The 26,982-nt window shown below is 33.9% G+C and overlaps 1 long non-coding RNA gene across 1 annotated transcript; it reads left to right on the top strand.

The window, feature by feature from the left end:
- Positions 1–839: 839 nt before the first annotated feature.
- Positions 840–2,731, top strand: LOC132732383 (uncharacterized). Its single transcript, XR_009626024.1, has 5 exons — positions 840–955; positions 1,374–1,464; positions 1,637–1,712; positions 2,218–2,275; positions 2,657–2,731. It is a non-coding gene; the product is annotated as an uncharacterized LOC132732383 (long non-coding RNA).
- The last annotated feature ends 24,251 nt before the right edge of the window (positions 2,732–26,982 follow it).

The following is a 26,982-nucleotide window of genomic DNA, read 5'->3' as shown; positions in this document are numbered from 1 at the left end:
GAACATACTGACAACCTTAAATGAAATTACTCAAAGAATACATATATTTACATACCAATTGTGGATCAGGTTTTTATATATAGGTAATACACCTCTGTTACTCACCTCACTGACCTTACTGTGCTCTATTAACTGACAAGTGATAATACAAGATAGTAAATAGTGATGTACCAATTACCAAATTATTAGAAATATAAGCTGTCATCTTGATTACAAGGTACATGTCCAATAAACATGTTTACACAAATACTAAATTAATACAAATAAAGCATTGCTCATTTGTGACTCAAAAAAGATGAATCAATAGTAATAAATAAGACCAACCAACCTCAACCTTTAATTTCCAGGAAACACCAAAATAGTTATAATAAAATTAATATAAAGTTCAGCAAAGCTAGTTCACTTTCGACAACTCAGCAAGAGTGAACACTACGTCTCATGATCACAATAATTGGTTAAACAACAGCGGGAAATCAAATGCTTGACTAATCACTCAAATTTACAATGAAAGGGAGATTATATACAAAAAAAAATGCGAAAAGTTTAAAATAAACGAAAAGACCAAAAACACGAACTGGTTACAATAATATATTATGTCTGTCTTCTTTGTTGATTATGATTTACTGAATGTTGTAATCTTTATAATTGCTTGAATATGTTCATTGTTATGTTTATGTTTTATGGAAGGCCTTGTTGAAAATAAGATTTTGCATTATATTTGTTGTATCTAATGCTTTGATGTATTGTCTTAATAAGTTACTTTCGTTAAATAAAGAGTTTACTATTATTATTATTATCATTATTATTATTATTATTATTATTATTATTATTTATAGATTAGGGATTGACTTTTTTACAGACATAAGAAAGAGCAGTCGGGCAGACAGGACGTTTTTGTCTTAGACTCGAACTTTGCTAGGGTACTGATGGTTCCCGCTAAATGTGCTGACAAGAGGTCAGTTATTGTAATTTTACCTATTTAACCTTGACGGAATGGAACTTTTAAGTTTTTGATTTCATACATCAAGATTCCCTAAAAGCATAAAAAATAACAACTGTAAAATTGAAATTTCGGTGAAAAGAAAATATTAAAAGAAATTTTTAGAACATTTTGTTTCATTGTTTTACAAACGTTCGCTTCATTGGATAAAAATGTTAAGAGTCAATCATACATGTAAAATCTTACATGTAGACCTTTAGAGTCATGACAGTTCTTCCAACAAATATTATACCTTAATCACAACAAGGAACATTATGCATCAATATTAAAAATAATATATATGTATGATTCTATTTTTTTCTGGAAATATCCACTGCTGATGGTAAAAGAGAATGTAAATTAAAGTTCCCTCTATAATATATTTAAATTTCAGAGACCTCCTTCAATAAAAACGAGGCTGACAAGTTCACCAAACACCTTGAAGTTTGTGAAAAGGAAATAATACTCATTCCAATTTGCGATAAGTAAGTGTGACTTTTAAATAGATAATAAATCTTAATGATGTTAGTTTTCATTTCTCTTCTTAACAACACTCATACGTAATAGTGGAAAAGTTTCATATTCACATAATTAGTTTTTACAGCATTTGTATAAAAATGTGATGGAATGTAATGCTAGAATTGGAATTTGTTTCAGTGTCCACTGGTTCCTAGCGGCATTGTGCCCAAGAAATAGGGCAGACTTACAAGAATGTGGCGTACACACTGAAACGGTAATAAGTCTTAAATTAAACATAATAAGTACAATTGGTTCAGTTAAGAGTTTCTAAAATTAAGACACTAATTCTGAAATTATTTATGGCAAAATTGTTACTATACATATTGATAACAAGTACAATAATAATATCTTACAAAAATGTTGTATGAGAATTTCTTAATAACTATACCACTATATTTATTATTAATTTTTCAAATATATCATTGTGTTCCCTTCTTTTTCTTAAAGTTCATACGTATTTACATCACAATATAATTTTAACTTCTCATCAAAGATTAAACAGTAATGTCAATTTTATAATGACATAATTAAACCGACACGGACAATGAATATTAAAGAAGAAATATCAAATTTATCATTATATAATACATGTAGAATGAAATTACTTCGACAAAACAATAACGTTTAAAACAAGGCAGAGCACTTGCAATATTTTTTAAAAAAACCCACATAAACTGGTTTCTAATTAAAATTAGTATCATTACAACTTTTTATTTCAGGTACTTCTTACCAAGAGTTTCAAGAGTTGTGCAAGATATTGCAGTCAGCTACCCTAAGGTGTGTACTGAGCTATTAAATCCATGCCCCCGCCCCTCTCATGACACTCATGTATGATTCAAATTATTTATTTTCATCAGTTTTGATAATTTATGGCATCAAAGGCTCTGTTTTCTTATACAACTTTGAATGCTCATGTTGTTATATTTTTCTGGTCCTTCCTTTGATGCCGGCACTATTAAGTGTTGAGAATTGAGTACCGCTCCAGCCGGTGCTAGGGGGCGTGAGGGATGTAGCACGTATCAAAACGAGTCTGCAATTCTCTTGTAATTTTGATGTGATTAATGCTTCCGGGGGATCACTTTGTTTCCAGATTTATAAATAAATGTATAATTCCAAGATGAGAAAATGACATAATACTTATGTTAAATTATATTTTAGGTTCCAAGACAAAACAATGGAATTGATTGTGGTGTTTTCACAATCTACTATGGTTCTGATCTGATACAGGTGTGTATTGATCTTAAATTTATGTATGGTTGAAAATAGTTATTTTGAACATACCTTTTATTCTGTTTACATCAATATTCTGTCAGTTTAACAATATTTTACTTTTAAATACATTTTCAAAATTTTCATGAACATTATCAGGAATCTAGAGGTGTGCTGCTTTAAAGCTAAGCAAATTGTACATAGTTCATCCTCTTGTATATGCTCATTATGCTTACTTGTTTTCAGTGAGTTTAATCATTCATGTCTTTTTAGCTCACCTGTCACAAAGTGACAGGGTGAGCTTTTGTGATCGCTTTTCGTCCGGCATCCGTCCGTCGTCCGGCCGTCCGTAAACTTTTACTTTAAATGACATCTCCTCATAAACCACCAAGCCAATTTCATCCAAACTTCACAGGAATGTTCCTTTGGTGGTCACCTTTAAAAATTGTTCAAAGAATTTAATTCCATGCAGAACTCTGGTTGCCATGGCAACCGAAAGAAAAAACTTTAAATATCTTCTTTTAAAAAACCATAAGAGCTAGAGCTAAGATATTTAGCATGAAACATCTTCTAGTGAGTGTCTACCAAGTTTGTTCAAATAAAAGCCTGGGGTCAAAATTGGCCCCGCTCCGGGGGGTCATTGATTTTCCCTATATGCATATAGTAAAAACTTAAAAAATCTTCTTTTAAAGAACTCAAAGAGCTATGGCTAAGATATTTAGCATCAAACATGTTCTAATAGGTGTCTACCAAGTTTGTTCAAATAAAAGCCCTGGGGTCAAAATTGGCACCACCCCGGGGGTCATTGATTTTCCTTATATGTGTATAGCAAAAACTTAAAAAATCTTCTTTGAAAAAACCCAAATAGCTAGAGTTAAGATATTATAATTAAGCATGAAACATCTTTTAGTGAGTGTCTACAAAGTTTGTTCAAATAAAAGACCTGGGGTCAAAATTGGCCCCGCCCCGGGGGTCATTTGATTTTTCTTTATATGTGTGTATAGCAAAAACTTAAAAAAAATCTTCTTTTAAAAAGCCCAAATAGCTAGAGTTTAGATATTAAGCATGAAACATTTTCTAGTAAGTGTCTACAAAGTTTACACAAATAAAAGCCCTGGGATCAAAACTGGCCCGGCCGCAGCGATGTCATTGTTTTTAACTATATGTGTATAGTAAAAACTTAAAAAAAATCTTCTTTTAAAAAGCCCAATGAGCTAGAGCTTAGATTGGGGGGGGGGGGCTATATACAGGTGAGCGAACTCAGGGCCATCATGGCCCTCTTGTTTGTATTTGTCATGTGTAATGTTAATTGTATCATGTAACAAGAAACATAACTTGTTTTAGTTACTTAATAAAGAATCTTGAATTGAATTGAATTAAATTAGATAATATTTTTGTTTTACAATGTCTATCAGAGCAAACAACTCTTTTGTCTTTGTCAGTATTTACTAAAGAGTTTGATTATATTGTTCATGATAATTTATGGCATAAGTTGATAAAACTGGGACATTAAGTGGAGACATTTAAATATTTTAAAATCTATGTATACAACATTAAAAACAAAAGTAAAACATTGTAGTAGATTAAGTGACCCATACGAATGTTTTCTTGGTGTTAACAAGGAGAGTGTTTGTCTCCCTATCTTTTTCCCATGTATCTGAATGTATCTGAAAACATTGAAGATAAATTTATAAAAAGTGAAATTAAATGTATTGATGTTGATATGTTTAAAATGTTCTTAATCTTATATGCTGATGATATTGTTATTCTTGCAAAAAGTAAAAACGAACTCCAAAAAGGTTTAAATGTTTTAGCAGATTATTGTGATAGATGGAAACTTTCAGTGAACACATGTAAGACGAAAATAATGATATTTAGATATGGTGAATTTTGCCCAGAAATATTAATTTTTATTGCAAGGAAAATTTTATTGATAAAGTTAGCATGTTTACATATTCAGGAATTGTTTTCACATCAGGGGATCCTTTGCAGAATCTCAAAATATCATTGCTGGACAAGCGTTGAAAGCAATATTTAAAATTAGCAAATAAATTTGTTAAGTAGAATTATGTTTGTTTTTGCTTATTTTTCTTATGAATATTGTATGGTAACAGTGCTTCTAAATTAAGGTCATATAATATTATCAATATTAATAGTTAGAAATTATTGATAAGTTCAATACGGCTTTTATATCGATTTGTTTTACACGAGTATATCATTGTTTTGATTTAGTTCAATGGATAATTAGGTATATTATATGTTTGTAAATGTACAGATAAATGATTTAAATGAACGCTTTAGTTCATCAGATATACAGGTCAATGATTTTATATATCTTTATTAAAGCCTCATCCATACAAAACATAAACAACATTTCAAATACAAATTGTTAAGCATTATATAATAATTTTTTACAGTGAAAATACGGAAAATGAAAATACGCATTTTATTTCATTAATATTTCATCTATAAGTATATATCTTGTCAAATTAATTCAATACAATGTATGAAGTTTACCTCTCCGTAAGTTTTGCTAGACAGTGGTAATTAATTTAGCATTATGTTTAACGTTGAATATTCTTTTGTTCTGTTATTTATGTTAAATTTGTGTATACCTTCTCCACTTACACTAACGCATTGTATGTATATGTTTTACACTGTCTTGTCTTTTATCATGCGTTTGTTTATCCTCATGGACCATTTTGTCCAATGGAATATTGAAATAAATTTAATTTTAAACTTATATAGCGTTTGTATTAACAAAAGGAATGTTGCAGGAGTGGCATGTAAAATTAATGCTAATATCCATATCCATAAGGTCATCCTCGTCACAGTAAACTGGTATGTCGGAATTTATGGAGTCAGGTTCTCTTTTGCTTTTCTGCTGAGTTTTTTATGCTTTAAGTCTGAGTCGTCAATTTGTTTTATCTCATTTTCTCTGCCATTTCTGTAATTTTGTTTTCATATGTTTTTTTCTTTTTTTGTAAAAAAAACATATATCTGACGTACAAACACTACTTCACTGAGTTAATATTACATTTCTATATCTAATAACATACTTAACTTTTGATATTTTAGTATAAACAACTAAAATATGATCACATGTTGATCAGGAGACTTTTACACCCTAAATTTATAGTTTTAAACTATCATATTTCTGGAAGTGCGTTCAAAGGGGTTAAGCCCACATTAGTCCCTCTCAATTTTTTGTTGGCCTGTTGTTGTAATATTTCTGGCTTATTATATTTCTACCGGCGACTAATATATGATTAATATGATATTAATGGAAGAGTTCATGTTTTAACAATTATTTTATTAAGAGAGATCTTAAATTCTATAAATAACTGATTTAAAAGCTAAAAAAGTTATCTTATACATTGAGCAAAATATGTCTGTGCCTTACCTGCGACTGTCAGTGAGTTAAGTTCGTTTGGACCTAGTTCACTGTTTATTATGTTTAAGTATGTACCCCGTAGCTGCACCTGCATATGTACCTGCATCCTGAATTGACTTCTTTGTTGACATGAAGTCTTTACAACTGATACCAAGATGTGTATAGTCTTCTTCTTCTTCAATTGTCTGAGCACCAAGTTTCCACTGCCGTGATGATTTTAAATTATTACGTTCATTAAAGACTATGATTCCACATTTGGTTCCGTTTTATGCAAAGCGCTATCGTTTCGAATAATCATCGCATATAGACAACATTTCATCTAGTCCATTCTTTGAGAAGGATACCAATACCATGTCATCAGCCACTGTACAAATATTCATGCCGTACATACAAAAACCTACGTGACTGTTTGTAAGTTTATTGATAAGATCATAATGATTGATAGAGAAGATACAGCGTTGGTGAACTTTTCATTCCTTGTCTGGTACCTTGAAGTATAGGGAATGATTCTGAGAGGAACCCTCAGCGTCTTACACAGCTTGAAATGTTACGTTATAAGTTTTTAAAGCTGCATGCCTCCAGATGAGCCAAACTCTTTCAAGAAAATGAAAAGAAAAATGTATTGAGGTTTTATGAAAAGTAAAAAGACTAAAGATAAAAGTAATAATTTCCATGTTATTTGCGATTGATGGCAATTTTTTTCAGTAATTTTGACCATATTTCTACTGCGTTACTAACGCTGTAAGTGTTAATTTTGCATATTTTGACCTCTTTTTTTGTAATTTACATTGGTTGTAAGTACCGTTTGAAATTTGCATATTATTTTCTCTGTCAGCTTAATAGTATTTTACTTTTGAATACATTTTCAAAATTTTCATGAACATTAGCAGGAATCTGGAGGCGTGCTGCTTTAAAGGCAAGGAATGACGTATCGTCGATATGAACTTCTAAGAGTTTGTAGAAGATGCCCTCATGCCACATGCGATCGAATGATTGACGCCTATCTAGAAAGCAGACATAAAGTTTATTATCTTGTTCCCGTGAGAAAAACACACTTTCACGTAATATAAAAGACATCATCATGATCAATGACCCCGGTTGTTCTTGAAATCCGCCTTGCTGGAGATTTATTTTTTCCAAAAGTTTATGTTTACAGTACATCTTTCTTAAAGTACCATTTCAAAAAGTTTTGTTGACGTAAGAGAAATAGCCTGATAATTATTTGGATCGTCTTTTCTCTTTTTCTCCACCTTTATGTAGGGTAATAATAATCCCATCGGACAAAAAACTTTCGTAACATGTAAGATATTGTATTAAATAAAAAATATGTATCAATGTTATCATTTTCGGGCGTTTTCAATCCACCGGGGCTCTGCCTGGATCGTCCTGGGCTCTGCCGGGGCTCTACCTGGAACGACCGGGGCTCTGCCTGTGTCAACCGGGGCTCTTCCGGCGTCATCCGGTTACGACCGGGGAAGCACCGGCATGAACCGTAGCTTCACCTGGGCTCTGCCTGGATGATCCGGAGCGCATCCTGGGTGGTTAGTTGGGAACAACCGTAGTGCTGCCGGGGTAAGTGTGACCACAACAATAATTTCACCACGGATCGTCCCGGATCATCCCGGTAACTTACCGGGATGGTCCTGGGCTCTGCCGGGAGTAAGTGAGACCGCAGCTTTAGGACATGATTTTATTAATTTATTGATAGTATCTGGTAATACTGTAACACTTTTGTCTGGTACCAACGAGCTGGTAACTATTGAATTATGTTCATTTACAATACCATACCATTCATCATTATATACTGGGTGTTCGAAGGGATAATAAAGATCTCTGTATAAAGTATGAAACCCATTGTTCAGTCACATCCTGATAATAGATTGCTTCGATAGATTCGGTTATTGAATTTGATGCCCGCCCCTGTAGATAATCCGACGGATTTTTTCTGTTATTTGTGTCTATCTCGGGGGTACGGTCAATTTCCTGATTAATACCAATAAGATGTTGTTGCACATGATATCTATGTAAACGTCCTAACGCGCACTTTGCAGCTTTATATTGTATATAATTATCATTACATTGAACTCGAGGCCTACCCTCCGCGCATCACAATCTTCTCATTTTAGCCAGGTGTTAATGTGCATTATCAAGATCATTTTTCCAATAGGGTTAACGATAAGCCTTAAATTTTGAAACAGGTAGGCATTGAGATGCAATTGAGATTGCACTAGTTTATGTATCGTACGCCTTTTCTATGTCCTGTTTCTCTAGGTTACTCGTTTGTTATCGCGTTAATTCACAATCCTCTCTTAAAAGTGATTGGAATCGCGCTGTTCTCTTCGCCAGTTAATCTTTGATTCATCTGGTATTGTCCGAAGGCGGTTAACACTGTCGCCCTCTACAAGCGGAATACAAAATGATGCTACTATAGGCCTATGACGTGACACATTCAGTGAATTATCGTCAATTATCTCACAATAACTTAAATAGCATAAAGTTTCAACTGGTAATAATATATGATCTATCAATGAATGATAACAGTTACCGTATGACACATATGAATATGATGCACCCTAACATATATCTAATTTGTTAGTGACTTCCAAATTTGTGCAGCTATTACTGCTCTCTAGCGTTTGTAGAGTTTGCAACCACATTCACATTGAAATCCCCCATAAAAACTGGTATTCCATAGTCTTTATATGTGTACCACAAATAGTACAGTTTGTCAATATATTCGTTAAATGTGTCTATGGTGTGATTTGTACATGGCAAAAATACTTGAAATATAAGCAAATATAAGTCTGGTTTCACTTGTAACTGTACGCAAATTATACGGTCGTCTTCAATAGGAATAGGTGTGAGAAAATTATCCAGTGTTCTGTGCCACAATATTGCAACGCCACATTTTCCGCTAAAGTCTGCCACAGCATGAAATTTATAGTGACTATTTATTGAGCTAAAAAAATGTAGACTGTTGTGAAATAAACAATGCTCGGGTAACCTTAAAACTACGATATTGTATTTACCAAGCATTTAACATAAATACGCCACCGAAGACATGATGCCGAGACAAGTTAATTTGAGAGTTATACATATTATATTAGACATTGTAATAAACATTCACCGATAACGGACTGTACGTATTGTAATGTTTAAAATCAGTATTCTCATCTACAGAAATGTACCGTGCGCCGTAGCTTTGTCGTGCGCTCCTGTAATCAGCTGCTCTGTTTCCATAGTCACGGAGCTCTGTACGTGTTAACACGTTATTCCTCTAGGCCAGAAGCACGGGTGAAGTACTAGATCAGCGTTTTCGTTAGCTTCAATGTTCAAACGAATGACAACTTTATTTTTTTTAGTTTCGCACAGGAAACTTGCGAATGAAGGACACAGTTGACCCTCGGTTTGTTACAAAGTTTGTAAGATGTTTTAATGACACTGATCTGTTATATCCTCTACAAAGAAATCTACGCCTGGGCCTTGTTGCGTGCCAATCAAATCTGTCATATTGATTTGAATCTCTCTCCTCACGAGTCGACACACGAACCGGTATTTTTGCATTTTCGGAAATGTTGACATGGATCTCACGAATGTAACATCTTGTCGCTTTAGTAAAGTACCGGCAGAGCGAGATGGTTTGTGTAACGGAGTATTACCCATGTTTGACGAATGTTCCGCAATCGTATTGCTTATGCCAGACGACTCAGACTGTTCCGCATTATTGACACTGTTCTTGTTGTTTGAACTCTTCGTATTTAGTTTAGAATGTATACCAATAGTCTTAGAATTGCTCTTACTCGTTTCTGTTGATAAGGGTAACTTAACGTTATTTTCAGTTTGACACTTATGTGACAAATATACATCAGGGATTCTTTCCATATAGGTGGTGGGTCGGAAAACGTTTCCGGAACTAAGTTCTATTCTTGGTCCGGTTATACTCTGTGTGGACTAGCGTGTTGAATGCACTGTGCTATCTTCACGACACCTGGACTATCTAAGAACTGTTCAAGTTGTCTGAGTCTATCCTCTTTACCGCTAGAGTACACATCGACGGCTTAATGCGTAGTCGAGACAAATGTTAATGATGGCATACATCTGTAGAGGTTTAAAATCTGTTATATTCGTGGAAAAATGTATCAGATTATTTAAAGGAATTCTCGGCCATCGCCGCTGCCCCGAAGGACGACGCGTACGATATCCCGTCAAAAATGCCGTGTGGTTATCGGTACTTTCACCTTGTATTATCAACTAACCCCACAGGCTCATATTCGTTTAAAAAATGTTCGGAAATAATGCTGAATTTACTAGTGTAGCGCCGATATATGTCCAAACGTCGAAAAATGTCCAAACGACGATAAATGTCCAAAAATTGACGATAAATGTCTCAATCGCCGATAAATGTCCAAAACTCCTTTAACGATAAATGTCCAAAAATTAACGAAAAATGTCGCAACAAATTAGGTGCTCATAAATGTCCAAATCGGTCAATGATAAATGTCTCAACTTTTCATATGTTAATTGCACTTATTTCTATGATCAACAGTAATACATCAGCCAGTTATAAAGGTTTTCATAGGGATTAAAAGTACCGATTTAAGTAGCGTTCTCACCAGCATCCCGGCAAAGCCCAGGACCACCCCAGACGATCCGGGATGAAAATATTGTTGCAGTCTCAATAACCCCGGTAGCACTACGGCGATACCCAATTTCCATACTTATAACAACCAGGATGAACTCCGGGCCATCCATGCAGAGTCCAGTTGAAACTACGGATAATGCAGATAGTAAGTGGACGACGGATGACCTAACACGATATTCAAACGCTGTTAAGTCTTCGACCAAAGAGATCATAAAAGCTGAGATCCATGCTAGCACAGCCCCGGATGATGTCGGCAGAGTCCCGGATGATCCCGGCAGAGGCCCAGTACGATCAGATAGAGTGCCGACAATCACCGGTAGAGCCCCGGCAGAGCCCTTGATCATCCCGGATGTTGCCGACAGAGTTACGGACGTACCCCGGTCGTTCCTGGATCACCCGACCGACCACCGGGACTCTAGCGGGATGCTTGTGAGATTGTTAAAAAAGTTTAAAAAATGTATTTGAAAATAGTTTGATTGTTGGATACAGTCTATCTCCCTTACAATTAAAAGGGGAAAAAATAAGTTAAACCGAGGTGCATTGTACTGGTGCTTTACACCGGGCACTTAAAAGAACCAGGGTCGCCTCTGGAACGGGGCGTCTTCTGTATCATGCACTATCCCCCCGAAAAATAATATACTAACAATCTTCAGGGGACGTTGGTCATATGGGCAACCGGTACCAACGATACAAAAGTCAAATAAAATAAATTATTATTCCCCCTTCGAAGAAGTGGGGGTATATTGCTTTGCCCATGTCGGTCGGTCGGTCGGTCCGTCGGTCCGTAGACCATGCCATTTCCGCTCAATAACTAGACAATGCTTTGGCTGATGGTCCTCATATTTGGTGTGGAGGTTGGTCATGACTAGTAGATGACCCCTATTGATTTTGGGGTCAGTAGGTCAAAGGTAAAGGTCACAGTGACCTCACCATGAAAAGCTTGTTTTTAGAAGATATTTTGTGTGTAACATTGTCTCATTGACAACTACAGGGTTTACTCAATTCATGGACCCATGGGTCATATTGGTTCTGCCCATGGTAATGATATACATGTATTCCATAACAAATTTACTATGCATTTTTTATACACATTTAAAAAATATAATGTTATAATATTAAATTGGCTGTGTTTAGGGTGGCATACATGTTTTACAAACATATCTTGTTAACATCAGCATTGCGCTACTCTACACTTATAGCTTTATTCAGTGTCGTCACTCGAACTCAACCTCCACTCAAACTCGGGAAAGACTTCCTTAAGGACGAATTGAGGACGCCTTGGTCAAGGTGAACTCAAGTGTAGAATTGGTATTCATATTTGAAAGTCTTCCTCGACTTACCCGAGAAAGGTTTGAATAGCAAATCACCCGTAAAATCACTGTTATAGGTGATCTGTTCAATAAAATATACACTAATTACATAATTCGTACTACTGATGCCCTTTGTTGGTACGAGATTGCAGATATATGGTACAGAAGACCGTAAGAAATGGCATCAGTACATTACCGAAGTTGCAACCAAGACACAACCAAATGTAAACAAGTTAATATATGTGTATAAAAACAATTTAAAGATGAAAATATTCATTGACAAGTTGTGATAATTTCAAAATAACGTTTGTCGAATGGAAAGGAAATGTTAAAAGTTTTTGTCAACAGATTAAAATAAATATTACACAGTATTCGAATACATGTAGTAACATTATAATTGCTATATGATGGTGTCATTTAAACATTTATATTATTATACCTCAATATATCCTTCAATGTAAAACTCCCATAGGGCTACAATGTGTTCTGATCGAATATCACGCACTAGAATATATTTCCGGGGAATATTTCTTATATCACCTTGGAGCACAAAACTCTTACATAACTCATTCATAAAGCGAAAATGCCTTAGTACCCCAGTTAGCATAATATTATTTATTTCCTAGTCTGTCTGTCTGTCTGTCTCTTGTTTTTATCTATATACATTATACTATTTTTGTGTATATCGAACATTTACAGATCAAAATAGCTATAATTGTGAAGTGATGATCTGTATTTTCTTTCAGGCAAAGACTGCTGACCTAAGGGTTTTTTTTTCGGTATAATAAAATAAATAACACATGGCTGTCGGGGTGATAGAGGATATTGCCAACCCTTGAACTGGCATATTACCCTCGGCTGCGCCTCGGTGTAATATACCAGTTCTCGTGTTGACAATATCCTCTATCACCCCGACAGTCATGTGTTAATTATATATTATTGTATCATAGTTTGGAGACCTTTCTGTTGAAAATGTGTCAGGGTTAAATCGTATATATACATGCACAGTGCGTTAACTGGAGTGCGGGTATTAGTTACCCGCACTCCAGAGCATGCCCATTGATTGGCTCATTTTTGCTGGGGTTTACATATTGTGACGGCAGAGAAAGGGAAAGCGACAGAAATGTCATATTCAGATGTTCGTTCATTGGTTCATTTTTGCCGGGGTTTCATATTGTGACCACAGGGAACGTGCTTTTATGTTTGACTATGATACAAAAGAGAAAGAACACCAAAACACTCGGCAATCCGATTAATACTCGGGGGCTACGCCCCCTCGTACAAATCAGATAACCTCGTGTTTCGGTGCTCTTTCTATTACTTATAAGGTTACTTCAATATATCCTTCAATGTAAAACTCCCATAGGCCTACAATGTGTTCTGATCGAATATCACCCTCCTAGAATATATTCCCCGGGGAATATTTCTTATATCACCCTGGGGCACATAACTCTTACATAACTCTGTATTCATAATAGCGATATGCCTTAGTAACCAGTTAACATAATGCAAAAATACACATACTAATACAATTTAAATAGTTTATAAAAAAATCTTTATTTAGCAAAGAATCCCACGTGGACGGACAATGGCAACGCTATATGGGGCACAGAAATATTGAAGAACACAAACAATGCTAAAACGTATTGCTTCGGTGAGTTAAGAAGGCACATGCCCCCCGCGCCCCATCCGGATCTGCAACTGGCCATGCACAATAATGTATGATACATTTTACGTCGGGGGTAAAACCAGAGGGTAAAATCACGGGTTAGTTGGATAGACTGTTACAGTATCCAATACAATAAGTTACAAATTAGCATATGAAAAGTTGAGACATTTATCGTTAACCGATATGGACATTTATGAGCACCTAATTTGTTGCGACATTTTTCGTTAATTTTTGGACATTTATCGTTAAAGGAGTTTTGGACATTTATCGGCGATTGAGACATTTATCGTCAATTTTTGGACATTTATCGTCGTTTGGACATTTTTCGACGTTTGGACATATATCGGCGCTACAACTAGCCTAGCATTATTCAATTCGACCATGCATAATATCTGATAACCATAATCCGTGAAAAATCAAGTGCGCATCTTTCAAGCGTGACGAATCGTCGATCAAGGGAAGGTGAGCTGCAAATAAAATGACCTCTGACCCTCTGCAGAGTATAGCAAACAAAGAGCCTATAGCTTCAATTATTAAAAGCAAACATGATGTAATAATGCATATTCAGATGCAAATGTCACTTATCTCATGTACCGTTCAAAAATATCTTCAATATATCCATAATAAAGAATGTTTACAATTTGTTTATCTGCACCCAAATGTAACTCATGAAAAAAATGTTGCAGTTATATAGATCTTATTGTATAATTGGATGTTTACAAAAAAAATAACCATGCCTGTCCCGCGTGATGTTTTTGTGATTTGCGAGGGACAAAAGGTCCAGGCAGGAATGTTTTGTTATAGCTTTTTAAATTAAACTCTCAATGCATATGTTTATCACTAGAATGAGCGCGCTTTACACTTAATTCCATAAAAAATTAAATATTCAAAAAGAAATTAAAAAATTGATCGTATTTGTCTAACGCAAACCACAAAAAGTCACGTGTTATTAAGTCACCGTGAATATTTTCAGATGGCATTCTTAATGGCGCTTATTTTGTATTTTACTCAATATATATGAAGACATTTATACGACGTCTAGGCACTGTTAGCTGTGTTTCTGTTAAGCTAAAAATATTTTATTAGCAGAAGCCTTCACAGAATACTGATAACAAAATAGTATAAATGACTATAAACCAAACTGTCTTTTCGAAGATAAGCAGACTTGCATTTAGTTGTGTCCATAAGCATAATTCTTATTGTCATATCTATCTTATATGCATATTAAGGTTATTATATTAAGGTACATTATTGTGTACAATACTGAATTCTACCGGACGAGTACACGACTGTCAGATCTATATTGGACGAGGAGCGAGAACTTAAGATGTAGCCTTTGTAGGTGTCCAATGAAATAAGTGTTGTTCTCAACAATGCATAAGGAACTCTTTATTTTTTATTTGTTTGGGTCGTCAGACCAAACAAATAATGGTAGCAAAATTTCAGACTCTAATGCTGTTAATTGCAAATGCCGAAAGTAGTCCGCTTTATATGTAACACTAAGGCCGAAAAATTCAGGGGAGATCACTGCGTAAATATGGTCACATGACAGGCGCATTAATTTTCAAGCAAAGTAATTCCCGAATGGTCGAATATTTCTAATATTGTTTCATTCTTTATAGATATGCATGCTTCTGGTAAGCGCACAAGTGTTAAACAACAGTTAGCGTCGTTACAAACCCTAATTTAGAATAATATAGAGGATATTTGTTTGTTTTGCATGTAAGATTGAAATATAATTTCACTGAGTGAACACAAGATGCAATATTTTCACGAATGAAATATATTTCAATCCTGCATGTAAAACAAATAAATTTTCTTTTTATTTCATGCTTTTTAAGTGATTTTAAGTATTTTTTTACTGATTTTGCCGCCTAACGTCGCGCATTCTCCATTGTGACGTCATCACACCATGACGTCACATTATCAATTTTGAAATATAGTTCTGTTAAATTTCTCTCATTTTGTTACATTTTTAATATGATGTATGGTGACATCGACTTTGTTTTCCTAAAGAAGCAAAATTTACGCATGACGGCATTTATTTCTGCCTGTTATTCCATTAAGTTATGATTTTCTTTTCATCAGATATAGTCCGGCTACAGTGAAAATTATATTTTATAAATTTCACTAGTGGTTTATCAGAATATAATCATCTGATTTATTACATTAAAACAATGGAAAGCATGAAATAAATGGTTTTCTTCAGGCCATTTATATGTAAATTTACCGTGGCCGAGTGGTTTGAGCGCTCGCTGAGGAAGCGAGAGGTCTGGAGTTCAAATCCCAGTGAAGGCAACTCTTTCTTTCTTCAAAATGTTTAAGTCAAATAAACATTGGATTGAATATCAGTGTTGCAATTAGTCTTATAGCCAATCTACTACAATTAAAACACTGGAGAGCATTGGTGGCACTATACAAAAACACATTGTTTTATAATCTCACAACCTTCACCTTTCTGACATTCTGAGACCCAAACAAATTCAGCGCGTTCTGTGCTTTGATTATAGAACTTTTTGACTTCAAATGCATTAAGGTATTAATGAATTTTGACCCTTAAAATACGCAACAGACAGATTAAAGTTTGCATTTGATATCTTAGACTTTGGAATGAAAAATGTTATATAGAATACAATATGGATTTGATGAAGTTTTTGGACTCTGAAAATGGAAACGCGGATAAAGTGAAAAGATAAGATCCGATAATGATGTTTATTGGAACATCACGTGGTTCAAACGTTGAAAGTGCATCGTTCATGAAATTACTAATATAATTATCAATTTGATTGCTTAAAATGTTATGGTTTAAAACCATAGGATAATTGGATCAAAAACCAACACAAATTAAGTATCAAAACATGTTTCGCTTTATTAAGCTTCCTCAGTTGATACATATATTAAAATGACGTAAACGTACAAAATAAACGTCTACGTTAATAGACGTTACATTTCGCGCGTAAAAGGAACGTGATAATATTACAATATTAAAGTAATAGAATAAAACATGTGCATATGTATGTATAAACTTATTTTTTTTTAAAAAAACGTAGCATAATTATATAATTTTCGAAAAAGAATTACATAAAATAACTGGATCAAAAGATACATATATTTTCATAGAGAAACTAGGCTAGTAAATAATTACAACAAGTATGAAAACAACAGTTACTTATGTGAAAGTTTAAAATTCGAAAAAAATGTGCTTTAATCACATGTTGAAAATTGTAAAAAAGGGAGATAATAATTTAGAAACATCGTTATTAATCGGTATATTTTAAAAAGCTATCAAATAAAATGAAAATGATATATCTATCATCTATTCAAAATATGGCATTATGCTCAAAATCAATTTATGTTATATGAAATAATGAAAAACCATATGAATACATTACGAATAATGTAGTATATAAATGTAACAATCAAAATTATGCGTGAATAAAGGGAGGTAATTAAATACTATTATCATCGACATAAATAATGTATTTGTATAGATTTAAATAAATTAATAACATTTTTAGATACAGTAAATGATTACTAAAATAGAACAATCCTTTTATGCCGATATGTACTAAAAAAAATATTGACGAGTTTGTAAAAAGTTGCAAGTATATAAAATTTACTTGAAAATTGATGTCAAATTTTTTAATTCACTTTTGCACTCAAACACTTCGGGTAAATGTTAACTTATGTATCCAGTATGAAACTCCTCGCAGCGGTTTCTTCCCCTGATCTGTACAGTAACAAAGTAATAAAGTAGCAAAGCGTGACGTAACCGCTGTGAGGAGTTTGATCCAGTATGTCTCTTTCAAAAGTCTCCCCATATAATCATGAAGTTTATCAATCGGCATAAAGGAAAAGTCATCAAGTGAGTGATCTTCGGAATTGAAATGAATTGCAACATTAGAAGAAAAATTGGGATGATTATTACTTCTTATATCAAATTTATGGCTGTTCATTCTTTTTGATATGAATTTGACATACTGTATTTTACATTTTTTACAAGTAATCAAATAAATCACGTCACTAGAAGTACAATTTCCATCAAAATGCATTTCGAATGTTTCTCCAGTATTTGTACTTGTGAATTTACTATTTTCTTCAATATTTTTACAGTGAGTACATCTTTTTCTATTACACTTATTAGTTTTACCGTTCATATTCCGTTTATTTAGAGTTGAATGGGTGAGTGAATCTTGAAGATTTTTGGGACGGCTGTATGCTAAGATTGGTTTATGATTATGTAAATTTTTAACACTGTCATTTTCTGACAACATTAAAAGATGGTTTAAAACCAAAATGTTATGCATTACATATTACATCGTATATACATATCATAAAAAGTTTACAGTCAATTAGACCGACTAGTGTATTACGATGTTTACTAAAATGACCTTTCAACAGTTTTAAAAGCATATTTATGAGACTGTAACAAAGGCAACAACATTGTTATTAGTTACAAATACTGTAGATTCCGGTATCTAGGTCAGACCCTACAAAGATATTGCCATAAAAGAACTAATTCTTGATTAATTTTCATCTCTCACTTGGCTTTGATATGAAAAATACAAAAAGAAAGAAAAGTTCATATTACTGTTAATTGTATATTCTTTACAAATGTGTCCAGACGTCTTTGTAACTGTGTTCTTTCGAAAAATAATTAGATCCTCACAACGGTGTCTCTTTCCTCCATTTAAACTTATATGATTTTTGTTTATCATGGCACATTTCTGAATTCAAATACAAACTGTATCATTACTTCATTAAAATTGATTAAAGTAATGATGAAGCTTTGAAATAGCTCTGGTTTGAGTAGTGTTTGCTTAGCCATTTTAAATGAAAAAAAAAAGAAAATGTGTTTGTCTTTCATGAATCCTAATATGCTATAAAAATCACACACCGAAGTGCAGTGTATGTATGTAATTTCATAATATACGCACTTAATGAGCGCATAATATACGCAATTGTGAAAATGTAACCAATGAAATTCCAGCGTTTGTGATCTAACAATTTAATTCACTATTGGTGTTTTTATTTCCAATAATTTACTTACTTCACGCACGTTGTTTAGATTATGAATACTGATAAAATAAAATAAGCACTTATGCGTATATCTAAATGAAAAAATGGTCAATGACTATATAACATAACATAGCATAAATTGTATTGCACATAAAAATGTAAACATACAATTTATAGTCAAATCAGATTCTGTATTATAGTGTAAAGTGTTACAAGTTACAATTAGCCGAGAAGTATTGTTAACGAGTATGAACAAATGTTATGATATATGTAACAGAGTTTGCATAAGAAATATCTATACATGTAAGAAACAAATGTACTTAAACAAAGAAGAAAAAATATCTGTTTACGTTGCCGAGAAGCATTGTTGATAAAAATAAACAAAGGTTACGACATAATTGCATAAAAAAATACTTACACATGTACACAGTAGAACGACATTAGTTCACGTGCCGAGAATTATTGGTGACAAGTAAAAACAGAAAGTTGGCATAAATACACTTAAATATGTCAGAAACTAAGTAGAAAGATATTTGTTAACATTATACTTTATCGATATCCACAAATCAAACGGCAACTATTATGTTTCCAAGATGACATAACCGTTGCATATGTACTAATCATTTATTGTCGTAGTTATCTCCCATTTACCAGTAATCATAAGGAAAAAGTGCGTTATCGGATATTAAAAGTTATGCCCTATATAACTGTTAGGTTGATATTTCGGGAGTTCCATCGTTATAAATTATTTCTTTAGTGGCATGACCATCGTTTGTCGTCTTTACCCGAGACTTGTGGATAACAGAAATTAGTTGACCTGATTCAAATTGTCGCTGATAAACTGTGAACTTTAGCATTTTATTTCTAATTAGATTGGTGTATTGCGGTGTTCGTGTGTCGTCACCACGACTTAGCTATCTTGTGGCCACGACTTAGTCACTTGTGGCCACGACATATTATCTCGTGGCCACGACTTAGTAACTCGTGGCCACGACTTAGCAACTCGTGGCCACGACTTAGCTATCTCGTGGCCACGACTTAGTCACTCGTGGCCACGACATATTATCTCGTGGCCACGACTTAGAAACTCGTGGCCACGACTTGGTAACTCGTGGCCACGACTTAGCTATCTCGTGGCCACGACTTAGCTATCTCGTGGCCACGACTAAGTCACTCGTGGCCACGACATATTATCTCGTGGCCACGACTTAGTAACTCGTGGCCACGACTTGGTAACTCGTGGCCACGACTTAGCTTTCTCGTGGCCACGACTTAGCTATCTCGTGGCCACGACTTAGTCACACATAATACACATACATGTCACATTTGTGCCACCGTAAATATTACATTTCCTATTAGTTAACACTTAATAATATGTTATATAATTCTATTAATATAAAATATACTTTTCCACGATATCACTCCATGAACGCTGTTACCTATTTATTGCTTGTTTTCGTAATGCTACATCAGATTCTGTTACTTTATTCAGTGTACTTGAGGAAAATGATAGAATGATATTCTTTAAAAGGTAAGATTTAAGAATATATTTTAATGACTCGTTTAATCTATTGAATATATATTTTTACGTTTGCTTCCTTAAAATTTGATAACATTCTAGATAACGTTTTACTGAGTCTAAAGACAGTCCAAGAATCACGATATAAATGAACAAAATGAAATGAGTAACGTACCAGAAATGCAACTTATTGTCTTGAAATGATACCTGTATGGTCCTGGCAAGTTTTTTTTCGACATTACCATTTGATTAAATGCAAAAAAGATTTTATGTTAAGCTTATTAAAATGTTAAAAAAAACAATCTTTGTTGTATACAGTTCAATCGCTTAAAATTGAACTCTTTATTCCATTTTTATAACGGCCCATTGGTTGGTTAAAAATTAATGAGTTATTTTTAGCGCACCTGTCACAGGGTGAGGAAAATGTGCAGCCTAACCAGGACTCGAACCCGGGCCCACGGAATACGGTACCGCGACTCTATCGCCTGAGCTATCCGGTCACTTACACATCCTCTCCCCAAAATAGTGAACAGTTCTGAACCGTGACATACCCCCTGCTTTACTGAATTTCGTCCTCGAATTTCACAGTTACAGAGCAATGGGAATTAAACTCTCAGCTATATTCAATCACGGTCCCCCGTTGGGCGCCAACTGTCACAGGGTTAGAAAAATGTGCAGTCTGACCGGGACTCGAACCCGGGACCCTCGGAATACCGTACCGCGACTCTACCGACTGAGCTATCCGGCAACTTACACATCTTCTCCCCAAAAAGTGAACAGTTCTGAACCGTTACAAACCTTTATAAGAAGCTGAGTGACATGGTAGCGGTCTCTTTCGGATAAAAACTTCCAAGAAGGTAGCATATAAATTTTCAAATTATTTCAACTTAAATTTAATCTAGCATGATCAGGATCCATGCTGTTCGCTGACAAACCGTATAACAAGTAGAGAAACTGACAGCAAACAGCATGGATCCTTAGCAGGCAGCGCGGATGCGCAGGCTGGTCTGGATCCATGCTGGTCGCAAACCCATTATGTTGGTTTTGTCATGACGCGGCTCATTTGTTCTTTCTACATAATTTGTTCAATATACTTAGAATAGCACATGACATTAAAATACAAAATCTGTTCTCATATAATGAATTTTGCTACATTATTATGAAATAAATGGTATCTATTATGTTATAAAGACTGTTTGCATACGGTATTTTACGGCATATTCTTTTCTGTTATTAAAACAAATATAAAACAAATGCTTATGGTATTTTGCAACATGATACATTCTGTTATGAAGATTTTTGCATATGATATTATGCAATATAATCTATTATACTATAAAAAGTTTTGCATAAGGATATATTCACATAATCTGTTCTGTTAAAAGAGTTTAGCATATGGTATTATGTAACATAATCTGTTCTGATATAAAGAGTTTAGCATATGGTATTATGCAGCATAATCTGTTCTGATATAAAGAGTTTAGCATATGGTATTATGCAGCATAATGTCTTCTAATATAAAGAGTTTAGCATGTGGAATTATGCAACATAATCTGTTCTGTTATAAAGAGTTTAGCATATGGTATTATGCAGCATAATCTGTTCTGATATAAAGAGTTTAGCATATGGTATTATGCAGCATAATCTGTTCTGTTATAAAGAGTTTAGCATATGGTATTATGCAGCATAATCTGTTCTGTTATAAAGAGTTTAGCATATGGTATTATGCAGCATAATCTGTTCTGATATAAAGAGTTTAGCATATGGTATTATGCAGCATAATCTGTTCTGTTATAAAGAGTTTAGCATATGGTATTATGCAGCATAATCTGTTCTGATATAAAGAGTTTAGCATATGGTATTATGCAGCATAATCTGTTCTGATATAAAAAGATAAGAAGCATAGAATGTTTTGTTATAATAAGTAATGCATACTGTATAAATAGCCTTGATTAAATGAAATTTGCATACAGTGTTATGCAGCATAATAGTATTATAATGAATTTTGCATATGTTATAACGCTATAAAAAACAAAGAATGTTGTTTAGGGTTTGCCATTGCAAAGTATGGTCCGGCAATCCGATTTTAGCTCATTTTACTTTAAGTTTCATATAGAGTACGATGTCGGGTTTATGCGATGGTAGGAGTTAAGAAGGTCCACAATTTTAGCTCGTCTTTTGGAATAAAAGGGTGAGCTATTATATAACAAGAAAGCTTGAAGAAGTGGTAACAAACAGAACAGAACATAAACTTTGAGATACCTAAACCAAAAAAAAGATGTTATAAGGATTTGTTATTGCTAATTATGGTCCGGCAATCCGATTTTGGCTCATTGTTACATTAGGTCTCGTTTAGAGTTCGCTAATTATTATATTAGGTTTGGTGTAAAGTTCGCTAAATGTTACATTAGGTTTCGTGTAGAGATTGCTAATTGTTACATAAGGTTTCGTTTAGAGTTCGCTTATAATTACATTAAGTTTTCGTTGAATTCGCTTATTGTTACATTAGGTTTCGTTTAGTGTTCGCTATATGTTACATAAGGTTTCGTTTAGAGTTCGCTATTTGTTACATTAAGTTTCGTTTAGAGTTCGATATTTGTTACATTAGGTTTCGTTTAGAGTTCGCTATTTGTTACATTAGGTTTCGTTTAGAGTTCGCTTTTTGTTACATTAGGTTTCGTTTAGAGTTCGATATTTGTTACATAAGGTTTCGTTTAGAGTTCGCTATTTGTTACATTAGGTTTTGTTAAGAGTTCGCTATGGTATCCTCTATTTTGGCTCATCTTTTCTAATTCTATTTTTGTTTTCTTTTTCTTACTTTTGTTGTTGTTGTTGTTTTCAAATATAAAAGTGTTTGATCTGTAAATGTATATAATTATCTATTTGTGTATATTCGGGAAATAAATGTGTTTAAATCATTTAGTATTTACAAAAAATATCTGTCAATTTTTAATTTAGAAGGATTAATGCCTATCTAAATACCTATATATAGATGTAATGTATTTGAAAATATCTTGGGATAAAGTGTTTATTAATATGCAAGGTTTGAAATAAAATAGTATTTCTTTCCCTTCCCGATGCTTACCCACAACAGTCACTGCTTCTCACAGATATAGATTGCACAAAAAGGAACATATTTTTCTCATATTTAATCATATTTTTGCAATCTGCGAAGTATATTGAATAATATTTTTAAATGTCTATTTATATTTTTTTTATATACCCGACCCAAGCTGGCGCTAGAGGGGTTGCAAAGATACTTTCCATGTTGCCTGACAAGATATACGTAAGTGGGAATACAGCCCAGCTTTATTTTTAATTTCCAAAAGCTCTTTAATTATGATGAACTTTTATAGTTTCCAAAAACTTATTTATCGGCCAATTACCCAAACCATGTTTGTCTTCTGTTGCATACTAGCAATTAGTACAGATATGATTAAACAATATTTAGTATAGGGAAGTCAAAATAACACCTTTTGTACATTTTGCTACTTTTATGACAAATAATTTCATATAAATCCCTAATTTCCTAAGGTAACCTGTGCCTACGACACGCTTTTTATTGACGGGGTACCAGTAAGCGATAAAGAGTCCGACAGAAGCCAGATGCAGAACGGGAACCGGAAGTAGGGACTCGATGAGGCTGGACTGTCCATATTATCATGGAATGTAAATGGACTTAGTAGATCTAAATTAGAGGACAATGATTTTATAAAGAAACTGTGTAATAACGATATTATATTTTTGTTTGAGACTTGGGGTAATAAAAATTCTAATTTTGATATAGATGGGTATACAACTTTTAATTTCTATCGTAAATTTCAGAACCGACGAGCAAAGCGATCTAGTGGTGGGGTATTAGTATACATTAAAAATGAAATAAGTAAAGGGGTTACCGTTGTACAGAATCATTTTGACACTTTCATTTGGTTGAAACTTGATAAAATATTTTTTAATCTTACAGATGACATATATTTAGCTGGTGTATATATATGGGTGGAAGGTTCCCCTGCTTATAACTTTATCAATGGTGATTTATTTGATATTGTTCAAAATGATATTTTACTTTATGAAAATCGTGGTATTACATTGTTAACTGGCGATTGGAATGCACGTACAGGTAATGGAGATCGCAAGGATTATATTGTTTGTGATCGTACCGTTAGTTTTACAGACTATGAAGATTATTACCCCGATATGCCTATAGAACGTGTGTCCATGGACTGTCTACATAATAACTCGGGTATTAAATTATTAGATGTATGCAAGGCTAGTTCTTTACGTATTGCAAATGGTAGGCTTGGTCGTGACTATAATAATGGAAACTATACTTAAATATGTTCATCGGGATCTAGTGTCATTGACTATCTATTGTTGAAAGAGCAATATTTCAGTTTAGTTAGCGATTTCTCTGTACAGAGTTTTAATGAATGGTCTGATCATGCTCCTATATCATTTTCCATTAAATGCCACGTATTGCACGAGGATAATGATATTTATTATGAAAGCATTAGTTTACGATGGAATGACGAGTTACGGAACGAATTCCGTAGAGGTCTTATATCACAACTCACGGGGGAGGAAGTGTTACACGAAGGATGGAGTTCTTATGATAACTTGTTTGGAGTTCTTATGATAACTGTCACGGAGTTCCTGGAAAACGTTACGGATTTCTGTGGAAAACTTTTCTATATACTTAAAGAACTCACTTAAAAAATGGTTATTTTTAACTTTAAATGGGGAGTTTGAGGTGCTAAATTAAACTTTGATAATTAAGCTTGCCCTACATATTGTATTATGTTTCAGAAAAAAATCTTTTAGTCCGTATTTCGCCGCCGTTTAAAAAAAATCTGGTAGTTTTGAGAAAAATTTTCAAATTACTTGCTAATTCGTACATATTGACCTTTTTATTTGTGATCTTCTTCGTTGCTATACATAATCACCTAATTATAGTGGAGATTTGCAAACATAAAGCCCGGGCTAATACATGTATACCCGATTTTTCAAATGTTACGGAGTTCTTGTGATAACTCAAAATATGTCCTGGAGTTCTTATGATAACTTTTGTTACTGCCAGTGTGTTTCTTAATTACGACACGTTTAAGCGTATTTTATTAGTCAATAAGTGTGTAAATCATTATTAAGCATAGTACGCTTATCATTTGCACAAAAATTTGGTTATATAACGATGGTTTTGATCCTAATTAAATTTGTGCGAAATCATATTGACATTATAAAACCCAACGAATGCACTAAATGTTTCTGTGTATACTGTCCGTCAACAAAAGTTTTATGTCATAAGTTTCCGCAAATGCAACATTGAGGCCATGTGGCAAAATTAAAACACGATCATTCAATATATCTGGAGAAGAGATGAAACTGCTTTGGTGTACAGTCTACATAGGATAAACATGTGCTAAGCTATCTTCAGGAACGACCGCCTCCGTGGTCGAGGGGTTTGAGTCGATGACTTCTAATCCAGTTACCTCTCTGGCGTGGGTTCGATCCCGGGAGATGCTTTGGTAGTTTAGCACGGAGGAAGGTAGTCTAGTACTGGTGTAACTCTCCAGGAACGATGGTTAGGAAACTACCCGCCCATATGACTGAAATACTGTTGGGAAAAAGGCGTAAAATGAAACAAACAAACAAACAAAAATCTTCAGGAAAACCTGAATCAGCGGTCACCTGTATTCAGCAGTAACATGGCTTAAACCGCCAAGGAAAAATTGTTTAAAACTTACACTTTTTTTCTCAGTTACATGTTTTAAGTAACCGTCTTTCTAAAGCAAACAATAAGTAGTTGGGCTTCCCTCAAGAAGCGGCTAAGTAAATTGTATCATTATATACCATGTATCGTATATAACCGGGATATCCTTCACACCCATGCACCCGAAATGTATGATCTTTTTATACATAAAAAATCAACCGATTACTACCGATTTCTTCGACAGATTTGCACGTGCCCAACGGGTTCGAGCGAAAGAAGTTCGACAATATATTTTTGTAATCAATTACAGCAAAAGTTGTTGCAAAATTTACACTAGGACTCCAACTTTGATAAGAAAAATGTATGCAGTAATTTTCCGAAATATGGAAATTGCTGTACGTCACGTGATGCTACATTGGATTTAATAGAGAAAGGAACAAGGTCGATAAACGGCATGAACCTTACGGTGACTCACATGTCTTATTGAAGACTTACTTTCTATCGTCATATCATTGTCATAGAACTTTATACGTTTCTTTGACAAAAACTGATACCTTTTACAAATTGAAATACCCGTTGAATACATAAAGACGACACCCACCTCATTAAATTTAGATAAAAGGTATAGTGCATACTACCTCCTATTTTGCACATGCATACCGATAGCATAGTTACTTAATGTTCTCTAAACTGCCAGGAATAATGTATATATATGACGAAATCATGCTTGAGTATTAAATTCAAAGCGTATTTTTATCCTGTAAGTAAATGCTCTACATCAAATATGTTTACAGTCATTCCAATAAAATAAAAAAACACACACACACACACTCACACACACACACACACACACACACACACACAGACCAAAACAAACACAAAAAACACAAGAAACGGAGGTAAGAAAAATATCTCTTGAACTGAAAAACACGATCAAAACCAACGTTATATAACCATTTTTTTGTGCAAATGATAAGCGTACTATGCTTCATAATGATTTACACACTTATTGACT

Source organism: Ruditapes philippinarum, unplaced genomic scaffold (assembly GCF_026571515.1).
Source record: "Ruditapes philippinarum isolate M1 unplaced genomic scaffold, ASM2657151v2 ctg13139_1_1_1_1, whole genome shotgun sequence".
Taxonomy (NCBI): domain Eukaryota; kingdom Metazoa; phylum Mollusca; class Bivalvia; order Venerida; family Veneridae; genus Ruditapes; species Ruditapes philippinarum.
The sequence above is the reverse complement of the archived record's forward strand: the minus strand, read 5'-3'. Positions and strand labels throughout refer to the sequence as shown.